This window comes from Heterocephalus glaber, unplaced genomic scaffold (genome assembly GCF_053883595.1).
Source record: "Heterocephalus glaber isolate CG9 unplaced genomic scaffold, H.glaber_assembly_v1.0 deba00000347, whole genome shotgun sequence".
NCBI lineage: Eukaryota > Metazoa > Chordata > Mammalia > Rodentia > Bathyergidae > Heterocephalus > Heterocephalus glaber.
The window spans coordinates 62,819,909-62,840,916 of NW_028258143.1; positions in this window are offsets into that span (position 1 = coordinate 62,819,909).

The following is a 21,008-nucleotide window of genomic DNA, read 5'->3' on the forward strand; positions in this document are numbered from 1 at the left end:
CAGGAACCCCAAAGGGAAACGAGTTGGGACAATCTGATACTCAACCACCTGAACTCTCTGAACTGACAATAAAAGAGGATCTGGGAAAAAGGAAATTGGAAATAATTACTCAGATAACAGCAAAGATTGTGCTCATGGTGCAAGACATGATAAATAAACCTAGAGGGGACACAGATAAAAAAAAATAGAGGATTTGAGGAACATGATGGAATCCCAACATAGGAAACAATTGGAATCCATAAAACAGATACAAACAGATTTCCAGGATATTAAAAACTTCATCGAAAGTCTGTGCAGCAGAATGAACCAATGTGAGGGTAGAATTTCAGATATAGAAAATAAGATTGCAATTAGTGACCAAGAAAAGAAAAATTGCTTTAAAGTTGGAAGGGAACATGAGAAATCAATCCAGCAGCTTCTAAATGATTCAAAGAAGAATAACATAAGACTGATTGGAGTCAATGAAGAAACAGGAGAGAGTGCAGGTGACATAAAAAAACTGATCACAGAAGTGATGGCAGAAAACGTCCCAAGAGGAGAAAAGAACTTGACATACAGATAAGTGAGGCATATAGGACTCCAACTAGCCTTGATAAAAAAAAATCTACACATAGGCATATAATAGTTAGGATTCCAGAAATCCAACAGAAGAACAAAATTCTACAAGCAGTGAGAGAAAAGAAACAAATCACATACAAAGGAGAGCCCATCAGAATCACAGCACACTTCTCAATACAAACCATCAAGGCAAGAAGAGCTTGGAGTGATGTATTTCAAGCCCTAAAGGAAAACAGCCTCCAACCCAGATTGATGTACCCTGCAAAACTATCTTTCAAAACTGATGGAGAAATAAGATACTTTCATGACAAAGAGCAGCTTAGGAACTTGATGAATACCAAACCAGCACTCCAAAATATTTAGACAATACCCTAGGAAAAGACAATGAGGATCACAACCCCCGAAAACCCAGCAGAATGAATCCATTGGGAGTGACAAATTAAACACAAAGGGGGAGAATCCAACAAAAAGAAAAAGTCATGACAAGGCTTTTAAAACTTTGAACTTCATCTCCCTAATGAGTGTATAATTCAATCTTGTTATTGTACTGATTAGTATTTTTCTGATTCTAGAGTTGGACACCTTTCCTTGTGCTATACTGGCTATTTATCATCTTCTTATGTCTCCTTTTTATTTGGGTTGTCTATTAATGAGCTATAAGAGTTCTTTATATATTCTGGTTATAGGTTATGCATTGTAAATATAGTCTGTTTAAGGACTTTTCATTTTAATGATGTCATTTAAAGTTCTAAATTTTGATGGAATCTCATTTATCAACTTTTTTCTTTTATACATCATGTTTTTTGTATCCTAGGAAGTTCTTGCCTACCCTGAATTCATAAACATTTTCCTTTATAATTTCTTATTAAAGTTTTATACTTTGAGGCTTTCATATTTAGGTTCATAGATCCCTTCAAGTTATTTTCATGTATGAACATAAAGGGTTGAGGTTAATTTTTTATATACAGATACCAGGTGTTCTAGTGCCTTTTGCTGAAAACACTGTCTCTTCCTCAGCTCTTGAATTGAGTTTATATTCTATAAAATGCTAATGCTAAGTAACCTTTCAAAATGCAGTGGACCATATATGTGTGGTTCTATTTCTAGATTTTCTGTTTTATTCCAATGATCTATATGTCTTTCCTTACACCAACACTGCTTTGATTACTATAGCTTTAGAAGAAGTCTTAAAATTAGGTACTAAACGTCTTCCAACACTGTTTTATTTTTTTAATTCTTCTAGTTCCTTTGTACTCCGACATAACTTTTAAATTTCAATATCCCATTCTTTTTTTGTTTGTTCAGTTCTTTCATTGGTACATTTTAGGTATACAACACAATTACATTTCTCATTGGGAATTGTACCTTTACGTAATGCATCTTGGTTCTTACTTTTTCCCCATTCCTAGACCTCCCTTCACGCCCTCTACCCTTCCCTATTTACAAAGACTTTATTTCCATTTTTTCCATTTCTCATCATTTTTCCTTTCCCTTCATTCCTTTCCCCTGCCCCTCCCACTACCCCTACCCCTTTGGATCTTTTCTTACTATTTTGCATTATCGATTATTCCTTCTAATCATTGGTACATTTTGGATATACAATATAATGACATTCATTATTGGAAATTTGCACCTTTACATAATCTCTCTTGGTTCTTATTTTTTACCCTTGCCCAGCCCTCCCTTCAACCCCTCCATTCCTCCCTATTTATTTTTTTCCTATTTTTCCATTTTCTCATATTAATCCCATTCCCTTCTATCCTTTCCCCTACCCCTCCCACTTCCTTCCTCTTTGCCTCGTTTCTTCCTATTTCACATTACCTATTATACATTTTAGTCCTTATTTACACTTTCAGTTTCTCACACCAGAGAAACTATTCAGTATTTATACATGTGTGTCCTATTTATTTGACTTAAGAGTATCACCTCAATGTGCATCCACTTAGCTATAAATGTCTCTAATTTCTCATTTTTTATGGCTGAGTAGTACTCCATTTTATTAAAAAACCACCTTTTCTTTATCCAGTCTCCAGTTGATGGGCATTTGGGCTGTTTCCAAGTTTTAGCTATCACAAACTGTGCTGCTATGAACATAGGTGCCCATATATCACTGTGGTATGATTCTTTTAATTCTTTGGGGAAGATCCCCAGCAGTGGAAGAGCAGGGTCAAATGGGACTTCCAGTTTTAGTTCTTTGAGGTATCTCCATACTGATTCCACAGTGGTTGTACCAGTCTACACTCCCACCAGCAGTGGAGCAGGGTTCCTCTTTCCCCACAGCCTGGCAGCATTTGTTATTGATTGATTTCATGATAGCAGCCATTCTTTCTGGAGTGAAGTGGAATCTCAGCATTGTTTTCATTTGCATCTCTTGAATGACCAGTGGTGTTGAACATTTTTTCATGTATTTATTTGCTATTTCTACTTCTTTGTGTGAGAAATGTCTGTTCATTTCAGGTGCCCATTTTTGGATTGGGTCTTTAAATTTGGGAGGTCTGATCTTTTTAAGTTCTTTATATATTTGAGATAGTAGACCTTTGTCTGAGGAAGAGCAGGTGAAGATTTTTTCCCACATTGTGGGTTGTCTCTTCACACTGCTGGTGGTTTCTCTTGCTGTGCAGAAGCCTTTTACTAAGAAGAGATCCCATTTGTTGATTGTTTGTGCTACTTCATGGGCAACTGAGGTTTTGTTCATAAAATCTTTTCCTACACCAATGTCTTCAAGGGTTCTACCTAACCTCTGTTCCAACTGGTTCAGAGTTTCTATTTTAATATTTAGATCTTTAATCCATTTTGATTTTAGTTTAGTGCATGGCAAGAGATATAGGTCTAGTTTTAATCTTTGGTAAGTTGAAGCCCAATTTTTCCAGCACCATTTATTAAAGAGGTTCTCTTTCCTCCAGTGAGGGTGTTTCACTCCTTTATGGAAGATGAGATGTCTGAGTGTGTCTGGCGTTGTTTCTGCATCTTCTGATCTGTTCTACTGGTCCTCAGGTCTGTTTCTTTGCCAGTACCATGCTGTTTTTATCACAGTATCTTTGTAGTAGAGTTGCAGGGTGAGGATTGTGATACCCCCTGCTATGTCTTTGTTACCTAGAATTGGTTTTGCTATTCTGGGTCTCTTCTTGTTCCAAATGAATTTTTGGATTGTTTTTTCAAGGTCCATGAAGTATGCTGCTGGGATCTTAATTGGAATTGCATTGAATGTATATGCAGTTTTGGAAGTATGGCCATTTTCACTGTATTAATCCTTCCTACCCAGGAGCAGGGGATGTCTGTCCATTTTCTGATATCATCTTCAATCTCTCTTTTCAGAGTGCCATAGTTTTCAGAGAATAGGTCTTTGATTTCTTTCATTAGGTTGATTCCTAGTTATTTCAGTTTTTTGGATGCTATTGTGAAAGGAATTATTTGCCCTATTTCTCTCTCAGTGAGTCTGTCATTGGGGTAGAGGAAAACTATTGATTTTTGTGTGTTGACCTTGTAACCAGCTACTTGACTGAATTTGGTTATTAAGTCTAGAAGACTTTTAGTGGAGTTCTTGGGTTCTTCTGTATAGAGTATCATGTCATCTGCAAATAATGACAATTTGACTTCTTCATTTCCTATCTTTATTCCTTTTATTTCTTTTTCTTGGGTAATTGCCATGGCTAATGTTTCCAGAACTATATTGAACAAGAGTGGTGATAATGGACATCCTTGTCTTGTTCCTGATTTTAGTGTGAAGGATTTCAGTTTTTGACCATTTAGTATGATATTGGCTGTTGGTTTTTCATAGATGGCTTTTATCAGTTTGAGGTAGAGACCATCTATTCCAATTTTTTGTAGGGTTTTTAACATAAATGCATGTTGGATTTTGTCAAATGCTTTTTCTGCATCTATGGAGATAATCGTATGGTTTTTGTCCTTGGCTCTATTGATATAGTGTATTACATTGATTGATTTGCATATGTTGAACCATCCCTGCATCCCTGGGATGACTCTGACTTGATCAGGGTGTATGATCTTCTTGATGATCTTCTGCATTCTATTTGCCATTATCTTATTAAGGATTTTTGCATCTATGTTCATTAGTGAGATTGGCCTATAGTTCTCCTTTTTGGTTGGGTCTTTCTCTGCTTTGGGGATCAAGGTGATGCTTGCTTCCAGGAATGAATTTGGGAGTATTGCTTCCCTTTCTATTTCATTGAAGAGTTTAAACAGTAGTGGCAGTAGTTCCTCTCTAAATGTCTTGTAGAATTCAGCTGTGAAGCCATCAGGGCCTGGGCATTTCTTAGTTGATAAGTTTTTAATTACGTTTTCAATTTCATTGCTTGATATTGGGTTGTTTAGAATTTTTAGGCCTTCTTCATTCAGCTTTGGTAATTCATTTGTCTTGAGGAATCTGTCCATTTCTTCTGTGTTTTCCATCGCATTGGCATATAGTTTCTGGAAGTAGGTATCAATGATCCTCTGGATTTCTGCTGGGTCTGTTGTAATTTCACCCTTTTCATTCCTAATTGCATGGATTTGGGCCTTTTCTTTCCTTTTTCTGATAAGGTTGGCTAAGGGTTTGTCAATTTTGTTGATTCTTTTGAAGAACCAACTCTTGGCTTCATTGATTTTTTGTGTCATTCTCTTAGTCTCCATTGCATTGATTTCTCCTCTGATCTTTATGATTTCCTCACTTGTATGAGCTTTGCGGTTTTCCTGCTCTTCTTTTTCTAGAAGCTTGAGGTTCAGCATCAGGTTGTTTAATTGGGGTCATTCTGTTTTCCTAATATGCGTATTCACTGCTATGAATTTCTCTCGTAAGACTGCTTTCATTGTGTCCCATAGATTCTGATATGTTGTGTTGTCATTGTCATTTAATTGAAGGAACTGTCTGATTTAATTTCCTCTGTGATTCATTGGTTATTCAGAAGTGTGTTGTTCAATTTCCACATGTCTATAAAATTTTTTGAGTTTCTTTTGCTATAGATCTCCAATTTCATTGCACTATGGTCTGATAATACACAGGGGATAACTTCAATTCCTTTGCACTTACTTAAACATGTTCTATGTGTGAGTATGTGGTCTATGTTGGAGAATGACCCGTGTGCAGCTGAGAAGAATGTGTATTCTGATTTTGTGGGGTGGAAGACTCTGTAAACATCTGTTAAGTTCATTTGTTCAAGAGTTCGATTGAGTTCTAGTATTTCATTACTTATTTTTAGTCTAGTTGATCTATCTATTTGTGACAGTGGGGTGTTGAGGTCCCCCACTACAATTGTATTAGTGCATATATGACTTTTCATGTCCCTTAGTATTTATTTTATATAGTTGGGTGCACTAGTGTTTGGTGCATAGATATTTATGATTGTCATCTCTTCCTCTTGGATTCTTCCCTTTACAAGGATGTAGTGTCCTTCTTTGTCTCTCTTAATCAGTGTTGGTTTGAAATCTACTTGATCTGCCAAGAGGATAGCTACTCCTGCTTTTTTGGGGGTTCCCATCACATGGAGTATTGTTTTCCACCCTTTAACTTTCAGTCTATGAGTTTACTTTTGAATTAATTTTGTTCCTTGTATGCAGCATATTGTTGGATTTTGTTTCTTGAGCCATTCTGCCAGTCTATTTCTTTTGATTGGTGAATTGAGACCATTAATGTTGATGGTTATAGCTGAAAGGTATTGACTTGTCATTGCCATGACTTTTTCTTTTTGTTGGGTTCTCCCCCTTTATATTTAATTTCTTGTCATTCCAGATGGGTTTATTCTGCTTTGCTTCCTGGGGTTGTGATCCTTAATGTCTGTTCCTAGGATATGTTGTAAAATTTTTTGGAGTGCTGGTTTGATATTCACGAAGTTCCTAAGGTGCTCTTTGTCATAAAAATATCTTATTTCTCCATGAATTTTGAAAGATAGTTTTTCAGGGTATATCAATCTGGGCTGCAGGCTCTTTTCTTTTAGGGCTTGGAATATGTCACTCCAAGCTCTTCTTGCCTTGATGGTTTGTGTTGAGAAGTGTGCTGTGATTCTGATGGGCTTTCCTTTGTATGTGGTTTGTTTCTTTTCTCTAACTGCTTGTAGAGCTTTGTTCTTCTGTTGTGTTTCTGGAGTCTTCACAATTATATGCCTATATGTAGATTTTTTTTGATCAAGACTAGCTGGAGTCCTATATGCCTCACTTATCTGTATGTCAAGTTCTTTTCCCCTCCTTGGGAAGTTTTCTGCCATTACTTCTGCAAAGAGTTTTATTATGTCACCTGCACTCTCTCCTGTTTCTTCATTGACTCCAATCAGTCTTATGTTATTCTTCTTTGCATTGTCTAGCAGCTGCTGGATTGATTTCTCGTGTTCCCTTATAATTTTGAAGCAATTTTTCTTTTCCTGGTCATTAATTGCAATCTTATCTTCTATATCTGAAATTCTATCCTCACATTGGCTCATTCTGCTGTGTAGACTTTCAATGGAATTTTTCATCTCTTGAAAATCTATTTGCATCTGTTTTTTGGATTCCATTTGTTTCCTATGTTGGGATTCCATCATGTTCCTCAGTTCCTCTCTAGATTTATTAATCATGTTGCACTAGGAGCACAATTTCTCCTGTTATCTGAGAAATTATTTCTGATTTCGTTTTTTCTAGATCTCCTTTTGTTGCCAGTTCAGTGTGTCCAGGTGGTTGAGTAGCAGAGTGTTCCATCTCATTTCCCTTTGGGGTTGCTGTAGGGGACCTGGAAGTATGGTTTTATGACTTATTTATGTGTTTTCTCATTTTGACTGGGGGGTGTGGGGGGGTGCTGTTGGCACCCGCACGGATCTCCTCCTCAGAGCTGGGAGAGGTGGGACAGAGGCTGGGAGCGGCAGTAGGGATGGTGGCCCAGAAGCTCCTTCCTCTGGGCCGGGAGTGGTGGGACAGAAGGAGGCCCAAAACCCTTTCCTCTGCACTGGGAGCAATGGGAGGGATGGTGGCCCAGAAGCCCCTTCCTCTGGGCCAGGAGCGGCAGGACACAAGGCATCCCAAAAACCCTTTTCTCTGGGCTGAGAGCAGCGGGAGTGATGGTCGCTGGGAAGCCCCTTCCTCTGGACCAGGAGCAGTGGAACAGTGGCTCAGAAGCCCCTACCTCTGGGCTGGGAGCGGCGGGATGGATGGTAGCCCAGAAGGCCCTTCCTCTGGGCCGTGAGTGGCAGGAGGGATGGTGACTGGGAAGCCCCTTCCTCTGGACCCAATATCCAATTCTTAATTCATAGCATGTAAACACAGACCTGAATTTTTATATATACCTTGTGTTTTCTAATCCTGCTAAATTCAAATACAAGTTCTAGGGGCTCCTAGAGATTTCTTAGTATTTTCTCTGTAGATGATCATTTCATCTACATATAAAGATTTTGATTCTATTTTGCCAATCCTACCCTAATTGTGTCATTTTATTGTCAGACTATTTTGGTGGGGACTAGGTTTCAAAGTTTAATGGACAGATAAAGAGTAAGCATATCTGCCCTTGTTCCCCACCTTAAGGAGAAAGCATTGTATCTTCTCCATTCATATAAGGCATTCTCACTGGAAGTATGGAGTACATGTCTTTAGTTTGTTGAGAAGTTTCTGTTCTACTTCTGGTCTCCTGATAGCTTTTACCATGAACAGCTGTAGAATTTAGTCCAATACTTTTTCTCCAACTAGTGACAGGATCATATGGCTTTTTCCTTTCCTCTGTTAAAATGATGACTTTTGGGGGTGGATCTTCCAATGCTGAACCAACCCTGCCATCCCTATAACAAAACCACTTTCCACATCCTGCCAGATCTGACTTCTAATAGTTTGTTTTGTTAAACAAATTTCTACCTATGTTCATACTTTTTTCTTCTATTATCTTTATCCAGTTTTAGGATTAGCACAATGTTGAGTTCCTAAAATGAGGGGAGAAGTGTTCCTTCTTTTTTTTGCTTTAATTGTTTGATATAATTTATCAGTTAAAATGTATATGAGCCTGCTGTTGTCATATAGGTAGGTTTTCAAGCTAGGAATATACTTTCTTTAATAGGTGCTATTCAAATTTTATATTTCCTCCATAGTTAGTTTCATTAATTTGTCTTCCAAGGTACTTCTTAGAAGTTGTGAAATTTATTTCAAAAAAGATTTTTGTAATATGCCTTCTATATCCTTTTAAATTCTTTAAAATCTGTGGTATTGTCTCCTAGAACTTGATATTGTAGTTTTAAAATGTATAATTGATATTGTATAATAGGAAGGAAAGGTCTATAGGAGCAGGGGAAGTGGGAGGGGTATGGGAAAGGAAAAAAGGGAAAAGAAAAAATATGAGAAAAGGAAAAAAATGGAAACAAAGTCTTTACAAATAGGGAAGGGTGAAGGGGGTGAAGGAAGGGCAAGGGAAGGGGAAAAAATAAGAACCAAGATACTCATGTAATGGTACAAGTCCCAATGATGAGTGTAACTGTATTTTATACCATATTTTATATATTTTATATTATATATATTTTATACTGTATTTTATACTGTATTTATATACTCTTAGATAAGACAAGAAACTGACAACAATTAGCACCATTCTGTTTTAATCCCACAGGTTAAATATTATTGGTTTTCATAGTCAACATTAGTATATTTTTATCTGTAGATTTGTCATTTTCTTTGCTTGCCATTTATTGTATCGCAGACCTTTCATTTGACATCATTATTCTCTGTCTAAAATATTGCTTTATAATTTTTTAAATGGTAACGGTAGTATAATTGTTATTTAGTTTTGGGTCATAAATATTTTGTTTTTGTTCCTGAAAGATTGCTTTGTCAGGTTAAATTTTAGGGTGGTAAGATTATAATTTTCTTTCAGAATGTTTTATATATTATTCTGTTGTCTTCTGGTTTTAATTTTATAGTGAGAAGACCAACGTCTTTCTAATTGCTAGTCATTTATCCCTGGTTGCATTCCATGTTGTCCTTGTTTTTGGTTTCCATAGTATCATGATAATCACTATGATCCCTATGTTTCTTTCTATTTACCCTACTACAAATTAATTGGACTTCATATGTGATGTGATCTGAAAATGCAGTGAATGCTTAAATAAACATCTATTACAATAAAGGACACATTGCCATTAGTCCCCCTCAAAACACCTGTCCCCACATACACGTTGAACACATTTATACTATTGTCCTTGCCACCCTCTGAAGCAGTTCTGGGAGTCTTCTTCCATTCATGTCTTTACTGCCACTGTCATGGCTGTGAAAAATATTTACTGTTCATGGTCATTTTGACACCAGGGAAGAGCCAGCAATCTCACAGTGCCATACCCGGTGAATAAGGTGGATGAGGACATGCTGTAGTGTTTTTACAAGTCTGTCTGTCCTTCGGATGGCACTTGGCAGCAGCATTCACTGACTTTTTAGTCATATCTCATTTGACATTCATGAAAAAGAACTTTCAGAACTGCTTCAGATCGTGGCAAAGACGATGGGATAAGTGTATTTGAAGGGAGGAGAAGTGTTTTGAAAAGGTTTAATGGCAATGTGTCTTTTATTGTAATAAACTTTTTAAAAAATTTAAACATTCACCATATATTTTGGTCACTTGTCAGAGATGGAAGGATTATCATTCAAGCCAGGCGTGGTGATGCAGGCCTGTAATTTCAGCACTCAGGAGGCTGAGGCAGGAGGATCACTGCAAATTTGAGGCCAGCCTGGGCTACATAGTGAGTTCAAGGCTGGCCTGGATTATATAGTGAGACCTTGTCTCAAAAAGCAAACAAACAAACAAACAAAAAACAAAAACAAAAAAATAAAGATTATTATTCAATAACTTTGAAAAATTCTGAGATCTTATTTCTTCCATACTGCATCTTTACCTTTTTCTCAATCATATTCTTCTTCATTTTAGTACTTTTTAGATTTTTCTGTTTTCCTAAGCTGTATTTTCAGTAATTCATGCAATGTCTTCTTCCAAAACACTATCTTCTTTTTATCCCTCCATTGAGCTACTAATTTTGAATGTTTTATATTTTAATCTCCAGAACTTAATTTGGTTCCTTTATGAATCTGATTGAACACTTTTTAAATTTTTATAAAGTAAGATTCAATTTTGGTTTTTAGGTAAATTAAAAAACAGTTATTTTTGTTTTGTGGTCATTCTAAAATATCTTTTCTTTTACAATTCTGATTTGCCATTGTTTCTGTTGGCTCTGCTTCACAATATCTTGTTGCTGCGTGTATTTTCTTTCTGACTATAAACCTTTTTCTTATGGAAACAATTTAAATTAAGATATATTATTCTATAGTTTTTTTTAGTGTTGTCAGTCTCCTGGGGTCACTACCTACCCAGAACCATGCTGAGTTATCCATGTTAAGGTTTTATTTTCTCTAGAACAATTATTGTATATTCAGATTAAAAACTCCTATATCAATCTGTTGGTAGTTTAGCATTTTAAAAAAATTTTCACTTACCTAGTACAAAGTTAGGATTGGCAAATTTCCACATTGTCTAATTTTTGAGTGGGTTTATGTCTTAGCCCTGATTCATTTTTTTAATGTATGCAGCCTTTTAAGTTTCAAGCATTGTATTGGGGATCTTCTACAAATGTCCTCTCTGGGGAAGGCCATGGCCTCCACATATCTCCTGCATCTCAGAGCCCTGGAAGAAAACTTCAGGGGGAATATTAGATTTGACATTTGATTGTCTTCCATGGTACCTTTAGGAATTTTGTATTTGTCTCTGCAGTTTCTCATGCCAAAAAAGCAATGCATTTAAAAAGAGGTTTTATATTTTGTCCAGAATTTTCATTGTTTTCACTGGGAGAATCTTTTAGGCTACGCTGTCTGTCACAGTGCTGAAAAAAAATATGAGATTTTAAAATGGTAATGTCATAGTTTTGGGCACAAAGACCATTTAAAAAAAAATGTAATTTCTCTTGGAAGAAAGATGAGAGAAAAGGACATGAACTTTGAGGAAAAAGAGATTAATTAATGTTGGAGGGTTATTAATCATGTCTTTCTATAAGACATTGTGTGTTTGGAATGTAAAGAAAGAGGATACTTAGAAAAAATATTTATGATATAGTTAAGCTTTTATAATGGTAAATCTGTAGCTTAGTAAAGTTATAAGGACTTTTTAAAAAATCAAGGAAAGGGCTATATTTCTCAGCACTAGCTAAAATAAAGCAAAATGAATTCTGGAAGATTTCCTTTGAGCATGGTAGCTTTTTTGTTGTGTCAATTTGGTGAAGGTGTAGTACTGGTTATTCAGTCAAACACTAATCCAGCTGTTTCTTGGAAGGTATTTCTCAGATATAATTAAAACTTCTAATCAGGTGACTGCAAGAGGAGGATGCGTGGGCCTGACAGAAGCATCTAGGGGATCTGAAAGCATCGCTGATGGGAGGAAAATGAATGACAAGGAGGAAAATGAATGACAAGGAGAAAAAGCAAAGAAATTCTGCCTGTGGGTGACAGCTTCGGCCTGCACCTTTAGGTTCAAACCTGTTGTGATCTTCTGGATGCCTTCCCTATGGGTTTCTGACAGACGTTAGCCAGCTCTACAAAGTTTACATCCATACCTTCAAATAAATTGCTGTCTTTCTTTCTCTTTCTGTCTCCAATAACCAATGTATACTCAACTCCTGGCTCTCTCTCTCTCTCTCTCTCTCTCTCTCTCTCTCTCTCTCTGATTAAATGGTGATCTACTCACCCAGAACAATTATTTTCAAAAGTTTCTTAGTATGTTACCAACAATTTAGTTTTACAGATATTCTGAGTTCTAATGATCTGACAAATTTTGTTTGCCAAGACCTAGACAGATGCAAATATAGCCAGTTGATAATATCAGCAGAATATTTGAAAAAAAGATCATGTCTTCAGTTTAGAAGAAAATAGCATAGTAGAAAAGACATCTAGGAACTGATATTTAGATAGGTTCTTGGAATGGGGGATTATTCATCTGTTTTTAATTCTTATCTATATTTCCATAACAGTAATAGGAATAACTAACATTTATTTAGCTCTTTCTTGAAACACTGTCATCATTAAGGGCCAAGACAGGACATTTTTTATCTTCCTTCTTGACTAGAAGCCATTTTATAAATTGCTTTTCACCTTCCTTGTTTTGTTCCTGGGCCTCTGAATTGAAGCAGTGTGTAATTGGTTTGTTTGGCTTTTAATCCACTCCTGCAGTTATCACATCTAGGTTCATGAGTTAAATCCTGTACCACCTTTATCCTGCTGACTCCCAAATTTAAATCCTGTCAAGAATGCTCCTCTGACCTGAGATTCCTGACCATGGGTTGCCTTGTCAGCATTTCATCTTGCCTTTCCAGTGGTACCACAACATCTCCTCAGTGATTTGCCATCTCCACGGTCCACAACTCAGAACCCTGCTCATTCTGAAGTCTCTGTTATCTTAGCTATTGGTGATGCCATTTTTCCAAGGGGCAAGTCAAAAATCTTGCCATCTTGATCCCTCCTTCTTGCATCCCACATCCCTCCAATGCCTCATAAAATGTGCTAGTTTTTATCTTGAGAAAAATATCTAGACCCTGAGTCACCTCTCACCACCTTTACTGCTTCTTTCTTAATCCAAATGTGCAGTTGTCTTTTCTCCTGGTTCTATCAGTTGTCTCCCATCAGTCTTTGCTGCTTCCACTTTGGCCTCCTTTTGGTTCATTGTTTGTGCTGTGGTCACAGTGATCCTTTTGAAAATTCAGTCTTGTCTTCCTATGTGCAGAGTCTTTGAGTGCTTTCTCTTCTTTTATATTCTTTGGTACTGGGAATCAAATCCAAGGCTTCACATATGCTAGGCAAATGCTCTGTCACTGAGCTACACCTTCTGCCTAGCTTTGTATCTTCCCTAGAGTGCAAACCCATGTACTCCAGTGACATCTAATTCTCTTATCAGATCTTCCTCCACTTTGTTTTCTTTTCCTTAGAGACAGAGTTTCAGGAGAGGCTTTGCCTTTAACCTGAATCATTTCTACTAAGAGAAAAGTTAAAATTAAGAATGAATCTTTGATTACTGATAGATAATATTTGGGAGCATTAATAAATTCAGGTTGAATTGCTGTTGTTTATTTGGACACTGACCTAGGACACTGGCTTAGAATTCAGGGAACGTTTCACTGGTAAAAAAGCAAAATGAAGACTGGAAAAAGCTTCAGTTTTAGCCACATGACTGCCACTAATGGATTGCTAGAAAACTTCTCAAGTGATAAGGGAAGAATCCAAACTGAAATGGGTTGGATAATAAGTGATACAATGGAGACAAGAAATATAGAAAACTGTTTCCTGAACTAACTGTTAAGTAGGGAAGAGATAAAAAAGATAAGTGGAGGAAGATATGGGAATCAAGAGAATGACTGTAATTTTTAAGATGTGAAGGAAATTATATTATGTCTGAAAACATTAGGAATGATGCAAATGAGAGACAGGAGTTGAATATTTGTAAGAAAGAAATATTATTTGCCAGGATGGTGTAGGAGTCTGAGCAGGAGTAGACTGATTGTCCTTTATTATTTGGAATGTGGAAGAGGGGATCTCCACAGAGAAGCAGAGATATGAGAAAGGACTCAAGTGGCTATTAGACAGGTTGTAGAAGAGATTGGAGGCTTGAGGGCATTTGGGAGTCAATCAAATCATGTTATCAAGGTCTATAGAGGCAAATTAAATTTTCTAAATAGAACTATATATAGTATACCATTAGATTACTTTGTGAACCTTTGTTTCTGACTTTATCTATTTTAAATAAATATTTCAAGTTAGTCTAATAAATTGGTATTTTTCTACATGCTAGTTGCATAACTTTGATCTCAAAGAGCACTAGCTATTTCAAGATTATAAAGCTATTATTGAAAAAAGTATTGTGTCTCTATCTCTAGCACGTTCTCCTGGAGCCTAATTTTGTGTGCAATATGACTAAGAATTTATAACTATGGAGTAATTGGCTCATGAGAGTATAGTCCTCTTATTTCTTCATCGTCTTCCATTTATTCCCCTTTCTAACTGTATTAGTTTTCTTCCCATTATTGGGAAAAAATACCTGACAAAACAGCTTAAGGGAGAAGGTGTTTGTATTGGCTCCTGGCTTTAGAGGTTTTCAGCTATGGCTGTCTGGCTACCAGGCAGAGACATCCTGGCAGGAAGTTGTGATGGAGGAAAGCTGCTCACCACATGACAGACAGGACCCAGAGGAAATAAAGAAGAGCACGAGAACTATTTCCTCAGGGAGCTAGTGCCTCCAACTAGGTCTTGCTTCCTAACATCGCGCTCCCCTAATGGAGGAATGGATGGACCCATTGATGAATTTCCTGTTGCCATGATCTAATTACCTTCCAGAGGCCTTGCCTCAGAGCACATGTGCCTTTTGGAGCACATATTTCGATCCAAAGTATATGACTGACATTTGTAATCAAAACTTATGTGGGCAAAACGTACTTATTGAGTTCCTTAGTCTGGGTTAAGATGCTATTTAACTGATTACTCTTACACAGAAGGTAGTTACGGCTTTGGGATTTAGGGACCTGAGTGCAAGTTACATGGCTGTGTTCACTTTGTGAAAGTTACGAAGTGTTATGGTCATGTTTTGTGCACACTTTATATTATAATTTGCACACAGACCTACACACTTGTAGGAACGGTCAATTGTGTTCACCCAATATTTAAGAGTATTAGGGATATATAAATAATATTCACGCAAATAAAATCAGCAATCATGCCATGTTAGGATTGTATATAGTGTATCTTCAAATTACTCTATTAAAACTGCTGCCTCCAATGTTTTCAGATAGCAAAATGCAGGAGTCTATTTTGGGTAAATATTATCCATCCACTTTATTTTTAAATTTTTATTTATTTGTTTACTTACTTATTTATTTTCATCAGTACCTTTTGAAGTACATAATTTTTTACATTTGTTTTAGGTGGTACATGTAGCAAAAGCAATTGTAGGTAACAAGAGCGAAGTGGGAAGTATCACAATCCTGGACTTGAAGTTATATTATAAAGCTACAGTGATAAAAAGAGAACGGTACTGGCACAAAAACAGACCTGAGAATCAGTGGAGCAGAACAGAGGATAGAGAAACAACCCCATGCATGTTCAACAACTTCACCTTTGACAGAGGGACAAAGACAGCCATTTAATAAATGGTGTTGTTGGAAAAACTGGCTATTCACATGTAGAAGATTGAATTTAAGCCCTACAATTTCTGACCACCAAATTCTGTGTTTCTTTAGGTCTTAGACTCTACTCTCCTGGGTCTCTATATAGCCCAAAATATCTTTTTTCTCTTTATATCCCATAAAGAACCCATCCTCTTCTGAATTTTTAATTCTTTTTGCTGTCTGGATGACTCCTAACATCATCTGTATTATCATTTTCTCTTCACTATGTATAGGATCAAAATTAAAAGCCATCCCTAACCATATTTATATGAAAGTACGTACACATCTTATTCTCTTGCTTTTCTTTCTCCTTATACATTTGTATAAAACTCTATCAATTTATCAGTTTTTGGTATCAAGTGAGGTTTGTACCTTTCTGTTGTAAGAAGTGATATTTTTAATAAGCACTCAGAAAACACTAGATTTCATAAAAATCTTGCCATCAGCAAACTTCTTTTCATTGTATAATAGCCAGTTTCAGAGAACAAAATGTTAGTTTATTACTAATCGTAAGTAATAGTACATGTCTTTTTAAAACTTCTAGTAAAAGGTTGGAATCTTTGGATTTTTAAAAGAGATGCGAAGCACATCACAATTATTTTTCATATTAAGGCCTATCAGTATTCAACTATGGTTTCCTTGTTCTTATAACTTTTAATGGATAGCATTCTGTTCAGACATTTTCTGTTTTTCATGCTCTGAGTACCATCTTGACTTCTCAGAAAATCATAAGCCGGTAAATGGATATTACAAATGTCTCTCACACTCATTTTAGCTTTCAGGGTGAGAAGTCAGCTTTTGTTGAAAATCTAAGGTGACATTTAATGATTTTATGAAAAGTATGAGGCCAAAGCATCTCTTGATACTTGCTTATTACAATTCTATGTGCATTGAAGATATTACATGAAAGGAACAGAAAGATAGGAAAACATCTTTATTATTATTTTAAGGGACATTACAGAGAATGGTATTTTTGGTGTTTTCATAGTCTCTACAGTAATTTAAAATATTTTAAATACAGAAAGCAACTGTTAAGGTTACAGGAAAAAATCTTATTAGCTTGTATTTGGTTATTGTGGTATAGTTATTACTACCTATGCTTTGGAACTAAATACACCAATTTTATACTAAATTCTATAGTTAGTTTTGATGTGATAGGTTAGTTTGAGGCCAATATATGAGATAAACATTTTTTTTGAAAATGATAATACAAACTATATCAAGTTATGAGATATTATTAGGACTCATGTAGTATTTGAATAAGAGGTATAAAATTATCGTTAAAATATCATTTTCTTATATGTCATAGATCAAATAACCTCTATTCTTTGGGGAAATAAATAAAGCTGTACAAAATGAGGAAGAGTGTAGGAGTAGTAAAGAAAAGAAGCATAGAATTTTATAGGTTAAATTAGATTTAGGTTAAATCTGAAAGTAGCTGGATTTATGCTGATCAGTGTGGGGCTGGAACTTGGGAGTAGGGAGTGCTGGATAATGTCAGATGTAAACAGAAAGGAAGTCTAAAATGCTGGTGGAAAGATAGTTCCTGCAGACTGAGGTCCCAGCCCAGGTAGTAATTCACTATGTATGAGGCAGTGATACTGAAATGCTGAGAGAAAACTGGGAAGTAGGCAAGTCTTGAAAACTCATTCCAGGTGTATTCAGTATTAAGCGACATGGACAGATGGGTCATTGCTTTTCAACAGAGTGTTCTTTCTGTTGCTGGATTTGAATTCAGAAATTGTACTTAGTTCTAAAATTGCAGGCAATAGCAAGACAGAGTCCTGGTATGTGAAGAAGTAGGGTAGCGGGTAGGTATTTAAGATAGGGTTTCCTAGGCAATGAGCTAGGAACTGTACTGGAGCTAGGATGTATTCCTGTAATGTGAATTCAAAGCAGAACTGTAAGCATCAGTTAAGTGAATGACAAATATTTTCTCTGTGAAGGACACACTTATCTGAAGTCTGAGGCATGGCTGAGCGAGGACCAAGTGTCTATAGCTGTAGCCAGAATACATGAGAGTGTTCTCATACACTTTATAACTACATCTTCTGTGTTTGAACTTTACACCAAAGCTCTGAGAAAGAAAACTAAGTCATCATAAGAGATTAAATCCAACCTAAATTTCTACGCACTTTGAAAAATACTTGAGAATATTACAATTTTTCATTTGTCCCTGATTAAACATTTTAGTTAAAAGAAAATGTTCACTTCCTTTAAAAATAATCAGTTTTCAACTAGATATTTTTGGTTTACCAGACAGAATCTCTGTTGCAGTATAATCAGAGGGACTTAAATGATACAAAGAATAATAATAAAAGCAAAATAACATGATATAATACTTCTTAGCTCATCTGTATATCCATAGGCCATGAATTACTGAACTGGTTTTAGTATTTAAATTATTATGCTTTTAGGTCGCATATATATGCAGTTAAAACAGTCACACACACATTCAAGGAGGCATTAGTATCTTGTGAAATTCAATATTTTTTTTTAAGTTTGCAGCTCAGTTTATTCTGCCTGAGGGGAAATTAAGTGTTCTGTTCATTAGCTTGATGGTATTTAATTTATTTTAAAAGGAGAAATAAATATCATAAAATAAACCTGAGAAACAAGAACAGAAAACTCTGTAATTTGAAAAAAAGTAACAGAAAAAAATTTAAAGGTCAAAAGTGTCAAGAACATAATTTTTAGGAAAAACATGTCAAGGACACATGAATAACAAAATTTTGTAAGTCTCCCTTTCTCTCATTTAGCAGAAGGCTCATTCTAAGGGGAGTACATGCAGTGTCTGGCAAAAGGAAGGGCACTGCATCAGGAGCCTCTCCTCTTCTAACTCTGTGGTCAACTCCCTTTCCTTGGTTTGCTTCCTGCCATTGCCTGAGTCAGCCATGGGAGCACAAATGAAGAGAAGCAGCTGTATCAGTGCTGTCACCCGGAAAGGCAAATGGGATGCCACTTCCAATTTTGTTGCCACTAATTTATGTAGCTGGGTGCCAGCATCTATGGGCACTGTCATTCAACAATAGGATTATATACAGCCTTGGAGAGCTTGTAATGATGGCACAGGTAATCTCTTCAAGATTAGCTTTCTGTCAAGACCATAATTCTTATGAAATGGGCCCAAGGAAATATAGTCCACTAAGTTCTAGATAAAGTAATAATTAATTTTAGTCAGGACAGTATAGAGACAAGTGACAGCATCATTGCTGAATACACGTAAAAAGGAATTTGTTTAATTAGATGATAGTATATGTAGTCATGTTTTGAATTTTAATGAGAACCACCATCGGAAACTTTTGGCTTTTGGCCAAACCAGGTAAAGGCAAATTTGAAGAGTAAATTTTAGGGATGAATGAAAAGAATTTAGTAATAAGTTGAAAGGGGAAAATAGTTCTATTTCCAAAGGAGGTAGGCTATATTTTTCTCTGTTTCTTCATTTTTTTTCCTTCCTCCTTATTTTAAGTTGGTGGCATAAAAGACCTCTCAATGATCACATAGACTCTGTATGTACAAAACAATCTAGGAATTTTGGCAGAAGCAATCGTTTCCTTAGACAGTGTAGTGGTACAGATAGGTTAAGTTGTCCTGCAGTAATGAGCAATGACTTCATTTGGCTTTTTAAAAATTCTTATTAGGTCAAGTTCACTGTGGGTTTGGGTCAACCTTCAAACAAGCGGGCTTTCATCCTCAATAATCCGGGCTCCTTTCCCTCTCTGTGGGTACTGCCAATTAAAAGTGGCACATGCCACCTATGCTTCCCCGAGGAATCAAACATCCATACCTAATGCAGAGAGGAGGTAAAGTACAACCTTCCCACGTACCTGGAGGTAGAGATGACAATAGGGTATTAGGGAACTGTCTTATTATTCACCACACACATTTACTGGAGGTGATTATTGTTCACCCTGCTACTTATATTGTCTTGACAAGAAACTCAACCCTAAGTTTCTTCATTTATTTCCATAAATCTCTATTTTGGGTGGATAGGAACTCTGAATTCTCACAGTGCTTATAGTACAAATTACTTACTTAAGTTTAGAATCAGAAACAGTTTAAAGTAAAATTATAGAAAGTCATCACAAAGATTGTGTACTTTTCTTGATATATGAGTAAAGAGAGAATTGTCACAATTTAAGTAATGAATTAAAAGTAGTAAATTCACCATTGTTCTATGAAATTTAATATTACAGACAAGCAACTCTAAAGCTCCCAGCAGCTTTAATACAACAGAAGTTTATTTCTAAGACATGTAGTGAGTACAAACCTAAGGATTTGTAGTTTAGGAGAAAAAAATAGAAAAGATTTGTAAAAACACAGCCTAAATTATTAATTTTTCTCTTTTGCATTCTATTTTCTGATAGTAAACAGTTTTTGTTTTCCTTTGCAGAAATAATTTGCAAATTCACCTTCTTGATATAAAAGCTTAGCCACCTTACATACATTTTAGGATTACTTATGTGCATTGTCAACAAATTTTAAGCCTTTACTTGTCAATTAACATTTTTATTCATGTTTTCTTTCCTTTTAATAAACATTAGGTTTTAAACACTAATCACTAGAACATGAATAGAAGTGGTTATTGTCTAGGACAATGGATATGATGTTGGTATTGACTTTTGTTCCAGTGAACATAGAGATTTATCGACCTAGGAGATAAGGTCAATATTTTCCTTGAGAGACAATAAATCTAGATGTTCAACAAAATATAAAGTCAATATTTGCATTAATACCTACTTTTTGAATACCTGTCCAGAATCTCTGGATATTTCTCTATACTTGAGTCTCCTTGATCCTTGAAAAGTGCATAATCTAAATAGACCCTCAAAAAAAGATTGGAGCTAAAACCAAAATAAATATCAGTGAAGATTTCAGAAAAAGATAGGCATGAAGTCTTTTTTGTAACAGTCTTTTTTTTGCAACAGTGATATTTTCTTTGAAATGTGTAAGCTCTTTAAAAATGTGATTCATTAAAATATGCAATGTGTTAATGCCATTTCACTAAACTACATCTAGCAGCTATAATGCATATATAAGAGACCTAGAACACCAGGATGCATGAACATTGCTGCCTCGCCTTTATTCTACCTACAGGCTTTTATTGTCTCTTTAGACTTCCAGGACATGTCTGGAAAGATACCACCATCTTTTTAAGTACAGTGCTCATAATGTTATTGCATTGCTTTTCCCCTTAGATACAGTCATTTTATTAGTGCACCCACAGGATTGGTTATAGTGCTCGCTCCATTAAGAGGGACTGGTTATATATATACTGCATAATATTGATTTCAGAGGCAAACTTTTTAGTAAGAGCTTGCAATCATCAAA